Source organism: Ursus arctos, unplaced genomic scaffold (assembly GCF_023065955.2).
Source record: "Ursus arctos isolate Adak ecotype North America unplaced genomic scaffold, UrsArc2.0 scaffold_14, whole genome shotgun sequence".
Lineage (NCBI taxonomy): Eukaryota > Metazoa > Chordata > Mammalia > Carnivora > Ursidae > Ursus > Ursus arctos.
In genome coordinates, this window is record NW_026622808.1 from 11,580,164 (window position 1) to 11,595,312 (window position 15,149).

The 15,149-nt window shown below is 49.7% G+C and overlaps 1 long non-coding RNA gene across 2 annotated transcripts; it reads right to left on the minus strand.

The window, feature by feature from the left end:
- Window positions 1-5,635: 5,635 nt before the first annotated feature.
- LOC123002208 (uncharacterized) lies at window positions 5,636-8,979 on the minus strand. 2 transcript variants are annotated; one of them, XR_006411886.3, is made up of 3 exons: window positions 8,720-8,979; window positions 6,389-6,968; window positions 5,636-6,303 (listed from the first exon to the last, which is right to left on the minus strand). It is a non-coding gene; the product is annotated as an uncharacterized LOC123002208 (long non-coding RNA). The 2 variants fall into 2 exon arrangements; XR_008959039.1 differs by having other exon boundaries at window positions 5,636-6,968.
- Window positions 8,980-15,149: the final 6,170 nt, after the last annotated feature.

Here is a 15,149-nt window from a genome sequence, read left to right on the forward strand (position 1 = left end):
ACCCAGCCAGCAACTTGCCTGGTGCCTGGTGCAGTGTGGGCACTCAGAGCCTAGACCCAGTAGTTTCCGCAGTAGAGAGAATTTCCTTCACTAAATGTGAAAAACACGTAAGAACAGTTTGATGATAATATCTAATAAAGGAATAAAATTATTTCTCATTTTTTATTCACGAGTTTTATTTAGTTATTCTCAACAGCTGAACATAAAGTTTTGATTTTTTTAAAAGATTTTATTTATTTGAGAGCGAGAGCACCAGCGGTGAGGGAAGGGGGTAGGAGAGGGAGAAGCAGACTCCCTGCTGAGCAGGGAGCCCGACATGGGACTGGATCCCAGGACCTGGAGCTCATGACCCGAGCCAAAGGCAGACGCTTAACCAACTGAGCCACCCAGGGGCCCCTAAGGTTCAATTTTCAAATGCAAATGTATTTACCAAAGAATACTCTATTTTTTTTTTTTATCAAACTCCCACTTACAAAAAACATACTTTTGGCCTCTTGCATGGTAACAAATGAAGTAATGAAAAAGAGAGTATCGATTTATATCTGTCATTGATCATTTATCAATAAGTGGATTAATTATATTAGGCATTAAACATTGTATCACGATGTGGCTGTTTTGAGTATCCATCATCAGGATGTGTTCTGTTTTTTTAGTTGGGTTTTTTTTTTAAATAATGTTCCTCAAAATATGAATTCAAACATTAGAATTTATTTCTTGAACATAAAAATAAATAGTTCCCTAACTAAAAACATATCGTTACCGATATACACAAAATTAAAATTATTTTGGAATATTTAGTCATAGTGATATATCGTCCATAATTGCATAATGCAACTTTTATCCCCATCTGAATAATTTAATAGAATTTTAGTCTTTATTTTATTTTATTTTTTTTAAAGATTTTATTTATTTATTTGACAGAGATAGAGACAGCCAGCGAGAGAGGGAACACAAGCAGGGGGAGTGGGAGAGGAAGAAGCAGGCTCATAGTGGAGGAGCCTGATGTGGGGCTCGATCCCATAACGCCGGGATCACGCCCTGAGCCGAAGGCAGACGCCTAACGACTGAGCCACCCAGGCGCCCCAGAATCTTAGTCTTTAAACCGAGGTAGTAAAAAGTCCACTTATCCGCATAACTTCGTTTAATTAGGTGTGTTCCATCAGTTTGATCTCAGTTTCAATTTGCAGTTGTTACTTTCTGATCGGAATTAATTGGTATTGCGTGCAACTTAAATTTGAAAATCTACCAACCTATGGGTGAATTTCTAATAAGCCGAAATGGGGATGTTGATGAAATAGAGATGAGAATTCTCTGAGACACACTACGGTGGCAGGTGCAATTTCTCGTAAGAGCGGACTCCAGAGGCTATACAGATACAGTAACAGTTGTTCAACCCCACGCAATCCAGGTACAACCTTGTGAGAACTTAAAGCAGAACATTGGTGCCGTGCTGAGTTCACGCCACCTGTCGAGCAAAGTCGTCGGTTGACACACCCGTCTACTGAGCAAAAGCGATTTGCGAAGCAGCCTCTGGAAGTACGCCTGTTTGTTGTGCATGTGAAAACGTGAGAGTGTTAATGAGAACGGGGAGCAAGCTTCGTGTTTGCACAGGGTCATCACTGGGAGCTCTGGGACGCTTGTACAAATCAGCATCGCTCGAATGCTCTTCCAATATTCACAGCGGACACACCGCTGAACCCAAGTTCATTTTTCAGCTCAATTTGCCTCCTTGCCAGACACCACTGCGCTCTGCACGGGGAGCGAAGAGGCAGACGTCATTGATCAGCAAATTCTGTCAGAAGCGACATATGGGGGCGCCTGGGTGACTCAGTCGGTTAGGCGTCTGCCTTCGGCTCGGGTCATGATCCCGGGGTCCTGGGATCGAGTCCCACGTCGGGATCCCTACTCAGTGGGGAGTCTGCTTCTCCCTCTGCCTGCCGCTCCCCCTGCTTGTGCTCTCTCTCTCTAATAAATAAATAAAATCTCTTTTTTAAAAAGTGGCAGTATATTTGCACACCTATCGCGATGGCTAAAATAAACAACACTGAGGAAGGCGGCCGCTCAGGTGTCTGGGGTGGGTCTGGGTGCCCCGGCAGACCGAGGCAGGGACAGGGAGGACGGCACATGTGCGAGCCACTGTGGGCGCTCTGCCGACGGCCTCGGGCTGCCCGCCCTCCGAAGCGGGAGGCCACCCTCTGTCCAGACGCAGCCCCACTGTCTGCGGCATGGCTACTTGCCGCACGGATTGCCAGCCTGGTCACCGGCGTCACCAAGCCCAGCCCCCACCCTCCGCGGTCAGCACCCTCTGCTCCCTGGGAAAGCGCCGATCACAGCGGAAGCCGGATTCTCCGGGAAGCTGATGCCGCCGTGGAAACTCCCTTGACTCCCCACGAGGACCAACGAGGATCCTGAACCATGCCACCTCGCACACCCCAACCTGGAGGATGAGGTCGGCCTGAAGCACCCGCTGGCTCGTGGCATCGTAACGCAGCGTGTCTACCAGGACAACCGGGTCTGAATTCGGGACCGTCCTACCGTATCTTACTGAACTGGGAGCAGCGACGGACACATGGCAGAGACCATTACGATACCCCCCATTAATGCCCAACGTACTTGGTGGTCTAACATTTTGTAGAAGAGCCGATACTGAATACACAGAATGGACGTTGGCTTTTTTGGATATAAACAGGCCAGAAATTGATTATTTACTCCCAACTTAACCTGTGTAATCCCTCTCGGCCGGTTAGAGAATGAACAATGGACTCAAGGACTGTATGTCCGACTTCAAAAGAATAGGGACGCCTGGTGAGGCGTGTGGAGGACACGTGGGAAACCCAGCACATAACACAGAGCACGGTCCTCGCTGTATCCACGCGACTTCTATCTCACGCCACAGATTCCATCTCTCTGCCCCAACGATATGGGGACCTCTGCCGAGAAAACCTCTCCTGGTCACATTGGAACCCACAGCAGGAGCCTAGGGCTTGAAGGACAACACGCAGGACTTTCGGGACGGGTCCAGGTCCCCGAAGCAGGCTGTTTTATCCACCTTTGTTAATGCCGTTGACAGCCTGGGCCGGAAACATTCCCGAACGGGGAGCAAACCCTCATCGCCACTGTTGCACGATTCCAAATCCATTCAAATAAATTCAAGTGTAAAATTTCTGAAACCAGAAATTTAACACACATCCGGGGGGCGGCTCCGTTACTGTTGGGCCCACAGACAGTGATAATCAGCAGTGTATTACAAAGCGTCAGTGAATTTCCAACAGAAGCAAATAGAGCAATGGAAATCTGACACGAAGCCGTCGGAGAAAACGCGAAAAATCACAAAATACTGAAGAATGACTTAAAAGTCTTTCTCTAACTGTAGATTGTTAGTTGTCGCAGCTGAGATCGGCTGAGACGTGGGAACGTCTCAGCACAGTGACCGTCTCGGCACCAGTGGTCTGCGGTGACACGTCAGCCCAGCAGACGTCAAGCGGGTACAGACCCTGCTCACGGTTCTGACTCCATGGGCAGCTGTGAGGGGGACACGCGGCTGAAGGAGGAAACAACATTGGCTTTCCACCCTCCTGTGGCTCCCCGATATCAGCAGGGAGGGAGGATCCCACAGGTCACCCTAGGACGGAAGGTAAACACCTTCCTGAGCGCGGGTTGGTGGAATGCAACCACAATACCTTTATGGCCGCTGGACCGTGGCTATACGTATGGTTCAGCTGCCTCTCCCCACAGCCGCATGCCCTCCTCAACCGCTGCGTGAGCCACGGGACACGGGACCGGGATCGCGTACGCTCAAGCCAGACCTCACCGTGACCTACCGGAGTCGGGAGAAACACGGCGGGATGTGTCAAAACCGAACAGGTGAGGAATCCGACCGTAGGCGGGAAGGGGTGTTATCCGCGGCCGGTAGGAACTATTAGTAACCGAAAATACGCATGTCACAGTGAACCTTCCAAAACTGATCTGTTTAATGTAAATCGTTAAGACGCATAACGGAACATTTGGAAGATGGGACTAATAAAGTCAAAATAGCGTTGCAGGATTTGAAAAGAGAACAGAGACATGCATTTCCTGAAGTCGTAGCAGCCTCGAACTGTGGGGTCAGGGCAGTCGGACAGGGGCTCGCCGGTGCTGAGCGAGCCGGTGCCCCCGAGCTTCGTGACGGGCCATACTTGCTTCCAAGTACATTTGCCAAGGAGTCAAACGGAGCGGCTTGTGAGGGCAGGTTTTCGCGGTTTGGCGACTGGATATGGGGCCGTGTTGGAGTTCTCTGTTCGCTTGTATTGATAATACGAAGAATATGGTTGTTTACACTGGCCGTTAGAAGAACGTGTCAAGTAAAAATGCTTCTGTTCGTGACTGAGATCGTAAGTGACATAGGCTCACAGGTTGGACTGATATTTTTGTCCGCCGAGATTATCCCGGGCATTCTGCCCTTAGTAGTAATGAGTGTGGGAGGGGTTTGAAAGCACGGGGTGGCTGTCGCGTGTGGGTCTGGTGTGATTTCAAACCCACTTGTTTGTGACCAAGACAACAAACGCTGGCTTTAGATGAAATAAGGATGAGAAACAGGTGCAGGGCCAGGCTCCCGGGTCTCCTCTCACATGGCGGGGAGGGGTGGGGGGGGGTTGATAGCGCCGACGCTCTGAGAAAGAGTTGGGCGGTCTCTTGTCAAGTCGTACACTTACGGTAAGACCCCGCATCACGGTCCTGCAGATCTATCCCGGAGAAACGAAAACATGCACACACAGCCTGACTGTAAGTGTTCCCAGCAATTCGGTGAATAAAACCCGCAAGCGGGAAACCATCGCCCTGTCCCTCCGCAGACGAGCGGGGAGCAGCCTGCCGTCCCCCCCAACAGTGGAAAACCGCGCGCGCTCACGAACAAGAGCCGGATGGATCTCAAGGGATTCTGCCGAGTGGAAAGAAACCCACACCCATCTCAAAGGCTACGTGCAGTGCTGCTCCGTGAACACGCTACAGATAAAAATGTTGGGAGGGAGGCCGAACCGACCCGTGGTTGCCAGGAACTGGGGTGGGGGAGGGTGTGGTTCTGGAAAGGTGACCGAACCTTCTCTACCCTAATTGTGACGGACACACGAGTGTGCACGTGAGCGGAAGCCTCGCTGGCACACACATGCACACACACGTTGCACGTGTAGAAATCATCACGTCCAAGCGCCATCTGTGGCTGAGCCCCTGGTGTTCCGCCAGCGCCAATTTCCCGCTTCTAACACGACCCCGGCCGCGCGTGCGTGGCCGCCACAGGGCCCATCTGGAGGATGGCACTGGGGAAGCCTCCGGATGATTTTTTGCAAGTCCTTATGAATCAAACTATTTTGAAGTTTAAAAAAATCTTTTTAAAATTGCAGTAAATAAAAAACATGCTGGAGATTGATGCATCCAATCCCTCCCAGTTCATAGTTTACGGCCGATACGGCAGTGGAGAAATGGCGTTGCCGGCGAGACTGGGACATGCCTGGGGAAGCAGCGGGAGAGCAGCTTTTCTTAGACTTTGGATATTTCCATTTGGGTCTATTTGCACATATCTGGGCACAGTACGTGACATTTCTAGGAGTGGGGCTTCTCCGATGACTGGTCACAAGAACAGGTGCTACTTGTTTCCACACACTAACTTAGGAACATTGTTTTATTTGCAAACACACTTCGGTTGCTAAAAAGCCAGGGCCTGGTTTGCTCAGAATGTTGGGTGTGGCCCTTAGAACAGAGTGTTGGTCAACTTCCCCCAGGTTAGGTTTGCAACAACAAATATTTACTCCAGGGCTGCAGCGCGGCTGGCTGGCTGTGGTCTCGCAGCTCCGCTCCCGGCGGCCGGCGGCTCCACACCCTTCTCGTTCTGGACGGTGGGTCCGTGTGGCATGCTCTCCCGTTCCGAGACCCGGCTGAGGAAGCAGACACCCCCGGGGACGTGCTGCCCTCGTGGCAGAGAACAGGACAACGAGGACTGGGGGCTGCAGCAGGGGCAGCCCGTCACACACCTTCCTCCCCCCAAGGAGCCAGAGCAAGGCTCAGCCAAGTCCAGAGTCGGGGGCAGGGAACGTACTCTGTCTGCAGGGGAGCGTGGCCAAGGGGGAGGAAATGAATGATAATAATTGTGAACAGGTAATCCGACCCACCACACATGACAGATGTTATCAAATCCAGGGGGTTACACTTACACCTTTTAATAGCGTTGTGTGTGGAAACGGGATCAACTTCCGTGAGTCACATGAGCTCTGTCACAAGAGTTCCGTGAACTCAGAAGGGGGCCGTTTGTTGGAGGGATGCAAGGTAACGTAGCTGTTCAAAAGAAAAGGAGGTCAGACCTGTCTGTGACCGAACGTTAAGTGTGACTTGGATGATTAATTTGACAATAAAGACTGACCTTGCCAATTAGGTTGTATGCGTGATGCTTCCCGTAAGCTCAGTGGGTTCGATCTGTAGCGCCGACATTTCGACACCAGCGATAACGGGAAATCATTGTCTATCCTATCGACGGCTCGAAATCGACGATGCTGTCATTTCCCCGAATCTTTACGGTATAGGAAGTCTCGGGAGATGGCTCTATGGGAAGTGATGTTTAATCATCCGTTGAAAACCCTAAGAGAGCCTTTGGAAGACTTCTCCAAACTGAACAAGAAAAGGACTCCAAAGACGAAGCTGGGTCATTTCCAGTTCTTTGCTGTCCGCACAGTTGGACAAGAACCCAGCCAAAGTGTCGACAGAGGCAGCACCGAAAACAACTTTCTGTGATAGATCACTCCCTGATCTGCGGCACATTCGGTGTAACTTGGGGAAAGTTCGTAGAATTCAGAGACGCCGCTGTCAGAAACGCTCTAGTCCCATCTATCCATTCACACCAGCGGAGCTGCTCAGGGCTCACGTCCAGGACAAAGAAGAAGGATACAATGGACGTCGAATCCAGACTCCTCCAAATCAGAAGTAGCCTTCATCCGTTTTCTAACCTGACACGAAAGAAGCCCCATCAACCTTATTGTGCAGCCGTTCTAATCAAATCCCACTTCTTCTTTTTTTTATTTTATTTTATTTATTTATTTGACAGAGAGAGAAAGCGAGCACAAGCAGGGGGAGTGGCAGAGGGAAAGGGAGAAGCACCCGACACGGGACTTGATCCGAGGACCCCGGGATCAAGACCAGAGCCGAAGGCAGACGCTTCACCGACTGAGCCCCCAGACGCCCTCAAATCCCACTTCTTACATATAATAAGTACTTATCAAAATCTTCATGACGTTTATGTGGCTTTGGTCAAATGTCCACTAATAATTGTTGCCGTCATGACCCAACGCAGAAGACAGTGGTAACACCTAGAACCTTCCTGTCATAAGGAACCTGAAAACGTTAACATTTCAGTTTACGCACGTATTTTTGTTGCAGAAAATATACAACTGGGAGAACCATAGAAGACTCCGAATGAAAAGTACCTTAGCGGAATTTTCATGAGCTAAGTGGAATGGAAATACAAGACAAACAAGAAAAAATACCTACATAAAATTTTGGTTTACCAAGGAAGAGTTTATTGGAGTATTTTTAAAGTGGATCATAGCAAGTATTAAATTACTATGATATTTAGAGCCCATTGGGTACACCTTGAAAAGTGAACGCAAAGCAGCAGTTTTGTTTTTATTTTGTTTTTATTTTTTTTTAAAGATTTTATTTATTTATGTGACAGAGAGACAGCCAGCGAGAGAGGGAACACAGCAGGGAGAGTGGGAGAGGAAGAAGCAGGCTCATAGCGGAGGAGCCTGATGTGGGACTCGATCCTGGAACGCCGGGATCACGCCCTGAGCCGAAGGCAGACGCTCAACGACTGCGCTACCCAGGCGCCCCAGCAGTTTTGTTTTTAGATCGTATTTATACCAGACGTGAGTTTCTTTGCAACTGGAAGTTAGAACCATGTGACACATTGTTAAAATTCCACCATTTTCAAGCTACAAATATGGAAAATGCATAGGATTCGAGCTAATACTTAAACCTATGATAAAGAATTTTAGATGCCAAGGTTAAAAATGCGGGAGGAAAAACACAATTTTTCTGAAACTATCTTAGGGACTGTAAGAGTTGGGAAGTCCACAGACCACAGCCCTAGAGAAAAAGCCTCTCTCGCCCATATGTACAAGGAGACGTCTTTCTTTTTTTTTAAGTTATGGTGATAGTGTTTGCAAGAGCAGAAAAAACAAAACATCCAATAACAGGAGAATGAATAAATAAATTGGGGTCTTTTCTTTTCTTTTTTTTCTTTTCTTTTTTGAAGGGGGGGAGGGGCAGAGGGAGAGAGAGAATCTCCAGCAGACTGAGCTGAGTGCAGAGCCTGACTCGGGGCTCGATCTCCCACCCGGAGATCATGACCTCAGCCGAAACCAAGCGTCGGACGCTCAACCGACTGAGCACCCCAGATGCCCCCAAATTGGGGTATTTTCATGACAAATCTTCATGCAGTAATAAAAAAAAAAAAAAGAAGGGATTAGAGGTTTACGTATACATACATACATACGAAGGAAGCTTACAGACACCTGGTGAGAGCTTACACCATTCGGTGAAATCAGTAAGTTACAGAAGAGTTCTAACCGCACGATAGCCTTCACTGCCTTTAAAACATGCAGTATCGTACTGCGGTTTGCTCTGGGATCCAGGCAGAAGCAGTGAACGCATGAGGAATACGGGGATAAGTAACCGTCAAACCGAGTCGAGTTCTAACCTGGTGGGAAGGCAGCCGGTGTTCAGAGGGGCCTCCGCTGTGTCTGAAACGTCTCCTTATTTCACTGGGTGTGGATACAGGGATGTTTATCATAATATCCTTTGCCCTTGTTCACAAATCTTAAATGTTGCAAAATAAATGTTTATAACGTTTTGAAAGCGGCCTGCATACACGCACTGGAAAAGCGTGAGCGAGGCTCCCGGAGTAAGGTAAAGGAAGCGATAATTCCGAGAACTACGGCAGCTACCATCTCCCTTACTGAAAGTTTACCGCCCGCCCACCCCCTCCCCACCCCCCCCACCCCCCGCCCCAGAAGCCGGCTTTGCCTTGCTGGGGGCGGAGAGCGGCTCCGGGTGGAAAAGCCCGGCTGTGTGTTTTTAAGCAAGGCAAGCTTTGTTTTGTTTTTATCACTGTGTACATCAGTGACGTTTGAATTAAAATGTGAACTTTGATCCCTCTTCCAAACGGATGCTGGGTCCAAAGTTTTGCCCCATGAAATAGTAAACGCTGCCTTGACCGGCGGGCAAGCCTGAAATCACAGCTCCCGCTGGGCTCCGTGAGGTCAAAATGTCCCCTTTGCTCTAATTAGTCAGTTCCTTTCTTGCTGAATGGCGTATAATTCTTTTCCTGAGTCGTCGTCTTCTTCTCTTTCAGATATGGCAGGCAATGGGAAAGATGTGAGGGGGGCAGTACCTTTCATCGGAAAATGTGAACATGTCTGTGTTGCATTTCAGGGCTGAAGACGCCATACAGAGTTCTCTCCATAAAGAAAGCCGTTTAGGATCCCAAGTGGGACATGCATAGTGGGACTGGAGGAGTGTGAGATATTTGGACGCTGCCCAGGACAAACTTTCCCTCTCCAGTGTGCTGGGTACCACCCCTGTCCCTGCAAAGAGCCTGCTTTTCTCCACCTTCCAAGAGGGACTGCTGCACTCCTGCCTCCTCGGAACACAGAACTAGACCCAGCCGTCTACACTTGCTGCCTGCAGGCTCCCCTCCCACTCTCAGACCCAGGCCAGTGCAGCTCCTGTTGCCATAACTACGCTGAGACAAAGTGACCAGTAACCTCACGTCGCCCGCTCCGGTGGCCAGCCCTCCGCCCGGGGCTCGACACGCTCCTGGTAGCACCTGACATTACCGGTCTGTCCTACAGACCATCTCCCCACCTCCGGGATGCCCCATTCTCTGGCCTTCCTCTCACCCCCCTGGTGGCTTGTCCTTGGGCTCTGCTGCTAATTCTTGGGAAGCTGCGACCTTCCAGGAGCCCCAGGACTGAATTCCTTCCCCAGTTCACCCAGCCCCTCCTGAGCTCCAGGTTCACATCTCCAGTCACCTACTGGGTGGCCCTGTTGGAATTCCTTACTGGCATCCCACCCGTGAAATGTGCAGGTAACTCCGGAATTCCCTTCCTGGCACAAACTCTTCTGGGTGTTCCCATCTTAGTGCATGGAGTCCCGCGGGCTCTACCTTCTAACTGTAGCTGGAGGGCCTCCCTGTTCTCACGTGCACGGGCACGATCCATCCCAGCCGCCAGCCCCCAGCCCCAGATGTGCACCAGGCTCCCTGCTCCCCTCCCCCCTCTCCTGCGTGCATCCCCAGCACGGCCCCTAGACAACGTAAGCCAGCTCACTCCTCTGATGAAAATCCCTCAACTTTCCACCTAGCTCACTGTGAAGTCAACGCCTGGAAATGCTCACGGCGTCCTGTGACCTGGTGTCCAGCTCCTAGGTCCTCTCCGTGACCCTGCTCTGCCTCTCCCAGTGGCTCCCCTTCCTGTCCCTCCAGCAGAATGCACCTGCTCCCACCTCAAGATCTTTGCATACGCTGCTCCTTCATCCTGGAACACTTCCCTGCGTGTCGATCCACGGAGCGGCTCCTTCCTTCCTCCAGACCCTGGATCCATGCCCCCGCCCCACGCCCCGTAAGAGGACCTTTCCCCTCCACCCTCCATCAAATAGCATCTCCAGGCACATTCACAACCCCCTCTGTGCTTGGTTTATTTTCACAACTCTTCCCACCACCAGACAAGGTATGGCTTTACTCTGGACGGGGTCGCCCTCCCTCCCTGACTAGAACGCAACTGCTGTGCCCACCGTTGCCTCGCACATAGTAGGTGCTCAACCAACCTCGGCTGAATGAATGAAGGAGGGAGGGGGAGGGAAAAGCCAGTGTGACTTCCAGCTTTCCGGCGTGGGTGACTGGTGGGTGGCAGTGTCAGCTGCTGAGACGGGGGGTCACGGTGGGGGGTGTGAACCTCTCCCACCTGAGGTAACTGCTGCTCTGACCTCTGACCCCACAGATGGTCCAAAGTGGGAAGAAGAGGTGAGCCCCGTCTTGCATACATCGCTCCTGAAAACAGGAGGCTGACCTAACGTCAAGGCCAAGTCCAGACAAGGGCGGTCCGTAAAAGGAGGAGCGCAGGCCGGGCACGCAGGTGAACTTAATGCCAAATCCAACGTCTTTGGGCGACACCCAGCCTTAATGAGCAGTTCGGGCCAACGAAGAATTCCACGCCAAAAGCCACTTTCCCTCGGAAATGCTAAAGAATTTTCTCCTCTGCCTTTTAATTTCCAGTGTTTTTACCAAAAAGTCTAAAAACATTCTTGCTCTTGATTATTTTTAGGAAACCTGCTGTATTTTTCCTCTCTGGAAACCAACAGGAGCTTCTTCCCGTCCCCGGTGCTCTGAAGTCTCACACCAAATGCCTTCTGGTCTGTAGTGTGTGTGTGTTGAGCACTCGGAAGCTTGGCAAACTGATGTCCTTCTGTTCTGCAAGTTTTCGTTAAATTATTCCTTTGAAGGGCACTTGGGTGGCTCAGTCAGTTAAGCGTCTGCCTTCAGCTCAGGTCATGATCTCAGGATCCTGGGATCGAGCCCTGCGTTGGGCTCCCTGCTCAGCTGGGAGTCTGCTTCTCCCTCTCCCCCCAGTTGTGCTCTCTCTCTCTCTCTCTCAAATAAATAAATTAATAAATAAAAGGTTTTAGGGGCGCCTGGGTGGCACAGCGGTTGGGCGTCTGCCTTCGGCTCAGGGCATGATCCCGGCGGTACGGGATCGAGCCCCACATCAGGCTCTTCCGCTATGAGCCTGCTTCTTCCTCTCCCACTCCCCCTGCTTGTGTTCCCTCTCTCGCTGGCTGTCTCTATCTCTGTCGAATAAATAAATAAATAAAATCTTTAAAAAATAAATAAAAGGTTTTAAAAATTTAAAAACATTATTTCTTTGATTGTTTCTTCCTTTGTGCTTTCCTCCGCTTTACCTTCCAAGTTTTCTATTGAGTAGTTTTTTATTTCTACTATCACATTTTTAATTTCCAAGAATGCGTTTCTATTCTGGAAATAGTCTTTTGTTATAGTGTTCCCTTCTTGTTTCAGAAAGTATCTTTGCAAAAATCTCGTTCTTTTGAAGACGTTTCATTATGACACTGTTTCCCATGACAAAAAAAAAGGGAAGTCCTAAATCCTAATTCCCCGGAGAATGAATTAACAGCTTGAGGCATAGCCATACAATTAGGTATCTTTCAGAAATTAAAGGGAGTGAACCCAAAGAACAAATAATCCAGTTAAGAAATGAGCAGACTCACGAACAGACACTTCTCCCAAGAAGACATACAAATGGCCAACAGTCACGTGAAAAAATGCTCCACATCACTCGGCATCAGGGGAATACAAATCAAAACCACGAGATACACCTCACACCGGTCAGAATGGCTAAAATTAACAAGTCAGGAAACAACAGATGTTGGTGCGGATGTGGAGAAAGGGGACCCTCCTACTGTTGGTGGGAGTGCGAGCTGGTGCAGCCACTGTGGAGAACAGTATGGAGGTTCCTCAAGACGTTAAAAATAGAGCTGCCCTATGACCCAGCAATTGCACTACTGGGTGTTTACCTAAAGGATGCAAACATAGTGATCAGAAGGGGCACCTGCACCCCAGGGTTCATAGCAGCAAAGTCCACAACAGCCAAACTGTGGAGGGAGCCTGGATGTCCATGGACAGATGAATGGATAAAGAAGATGTGAGTATATCTGTCGTGGAATATTATGCAGCCATCAAAAAGAATGAAATCTTGCCATTTGCAATGACATGGATGGAACTAGAGGGTATTATGCTGAGTGAAATAAGTCCATCAGAAAGACCATTATCATATGATCTCTCTCATATGTGGAATTTAAGAAACAAAACAGAGGACCATGGAGGAAAGGAGGGAAAAATAAAATTAGACAAAATCAGGGAGGGAGACAAACCATAAGAGGCTCTTAATCACAGGGAACAAACTGAGGGCTGCTGGAAGGGAGGGTGGTGGAGGGATGGGGTAACTGGGTGATGGGCATTAATGAGGGGACTTGATGTAATATACTGGCGTTATATACTATGGCTGATGAGTCACTGACCTCTACCTCTGAAAATAATAAATATTATATGTTACTTAATTGAATTTAAATAAAAAATTTATTTAAAAGAGTCACATGTCCCACCAACTGAGGGAGCCAGGTGCCCCTAGAAAGACCGTATTTTATTTAAAATCAAAAGGTAACCTGGAAGGTCAAGCCTCTGCTTAGAGAAGTTAGTAAAATAAAATAAAATAAAATAAAATAAAATAAAATAAAATAAAATAAAATAAAATAAAATAAAATAAAATATAAGGACAGCAGAGAAGATATCAACAAAACCCAAGCTGTCATTCACAGGATGTGAGTAATTAAATAATTTAGTTTTGCTTAATTTTAACCAAAAAGGGACAGTGCCCAGAACATAATCATAAAAAATACAATGAGAAAGGAACAGCAAAGGAAGGGGAGCTGGCAGGGGCAGTGTTCCTAGCACGCTAACACGAGGGCGGGTGTAGGGACCCCATCTGGAAGCCGGCTGTGTGGTACCGTCCGCCTGTGCGGGGAGTGTGGCTAGAGGGAGACACAGCAGCGCGCTGGAGCTCGCGGTGTAACAGCGTGAGTGTGGTCTCACCACACACCCCCGGATTTCTTGGTCCCTCTGAACATCTGGTTTTCCTTCCCACCCACGAGGCCACTGTTGAGGGAAACCAAGGCAGGGTGGTCTGATCTGCATTGCCTTACTTTCCCCGTCATCGGCCCAACGGCCCTGCAAGTGTCCCCAGAACGCAAGATGACAGAGTTTACTCTCCTACTGACATTTCCACACTGGCCATTCCCGGGCATCCTCGTGGCCGTCCCTGCAGCTGCGGGCCGCCTCTCCTGCTCTCCCGGGCCCTCGTACCACCACGGAGGGCAGAGAGACCCCCAGGAAGGAACTAGAGGCACACGCTCACCAGCACAAAGTTGGTGATTTCCACACAACAAGCCAGCGCCCTCCATGAGCCTCTGCCCGCTCCCCAGCGGCATGCACGACGGCCGTTCCAGAACTTTCCCCCAGTCTTTCCCTCCGTATTTCCCTTTGTGACTTCCCGGTTCCAGGAACTATTTACTGGCTTTCTGTCATAAAGGAGTGTTCAGCCCAACACCAGCCCTGCCACGTTGCGCCCACCATTCCTCTTCTCCTTCCCCGTATCTTGTCGATACAGTACGTCAGCATTTCGGTTAAATCATATTCTAATTATTAGGAGAATGCAATGTTTCCACATGAGCTAAGAAAAACACTATGTAAAAGAAATGGGGTGAATCACTTGGATTTCTTGTTCAATATGGTGGCTTGAACTACAGGCGTTTAATTCTGCACCCTCCTCAAATCCTATTAAAGTGATAGAAATAAGATTAAAAAGATAGTACGAGCCCACAAGTGCCAAGAGGGGAGGAGACGAGAACACAAGGCAGTTTCGAACGTCAGAGGCGTAGCTGACTCGCCAGAGACAGACGTGCTTGCGTGTGGGGTGCGGGTGGGAACGTGCGTTCACGCTGTCAGTTTTTACCGAGAGCCTGATACGTCGCACGTGATGCCCCCGTCGCTGCGGACTAAGAGGGAGAGACAGAGAAAATACCTTCGCTCGTGGAGCTGCAGTCTGCTTGATGACAGATTGAAGGAGCCGGCCGTGCAAATTCCGGGGGAAGGCGGCTTCCAGGCAGAGTGAGCGGCCTCCTGTCACGGCAGCAGCGTCAATCCTTCACCCAACAGCCGGCAGGTCTGTGCGGCTGGAGCAGTGGCGGGGAGCGGGGCAGCCGTGGGCTATGAACAAGGAACAGCACTCGGGCGAGGACGCGGAGAAAAAGGAAGCCTTGTGCACCGTCGGTGGGGATGCACACTGCCCCAGCCGCTGCAGACAATGGCACGGAGGTTCCTCAAAAACTTAAAAATAGAGCTGCCTCGTGATCCAGCAACCCCACTCCTGGGTATTCACCGAAAGGAAACAAAACGCTAACTCGAAAAAAATATCTGCAGCCCTGTGTTTACTGGGGCGTTAACTACATCAGCCAAGATATGGACGTGACCCCAGGGTCCGTGGATAGTTGAGTGGATGAAA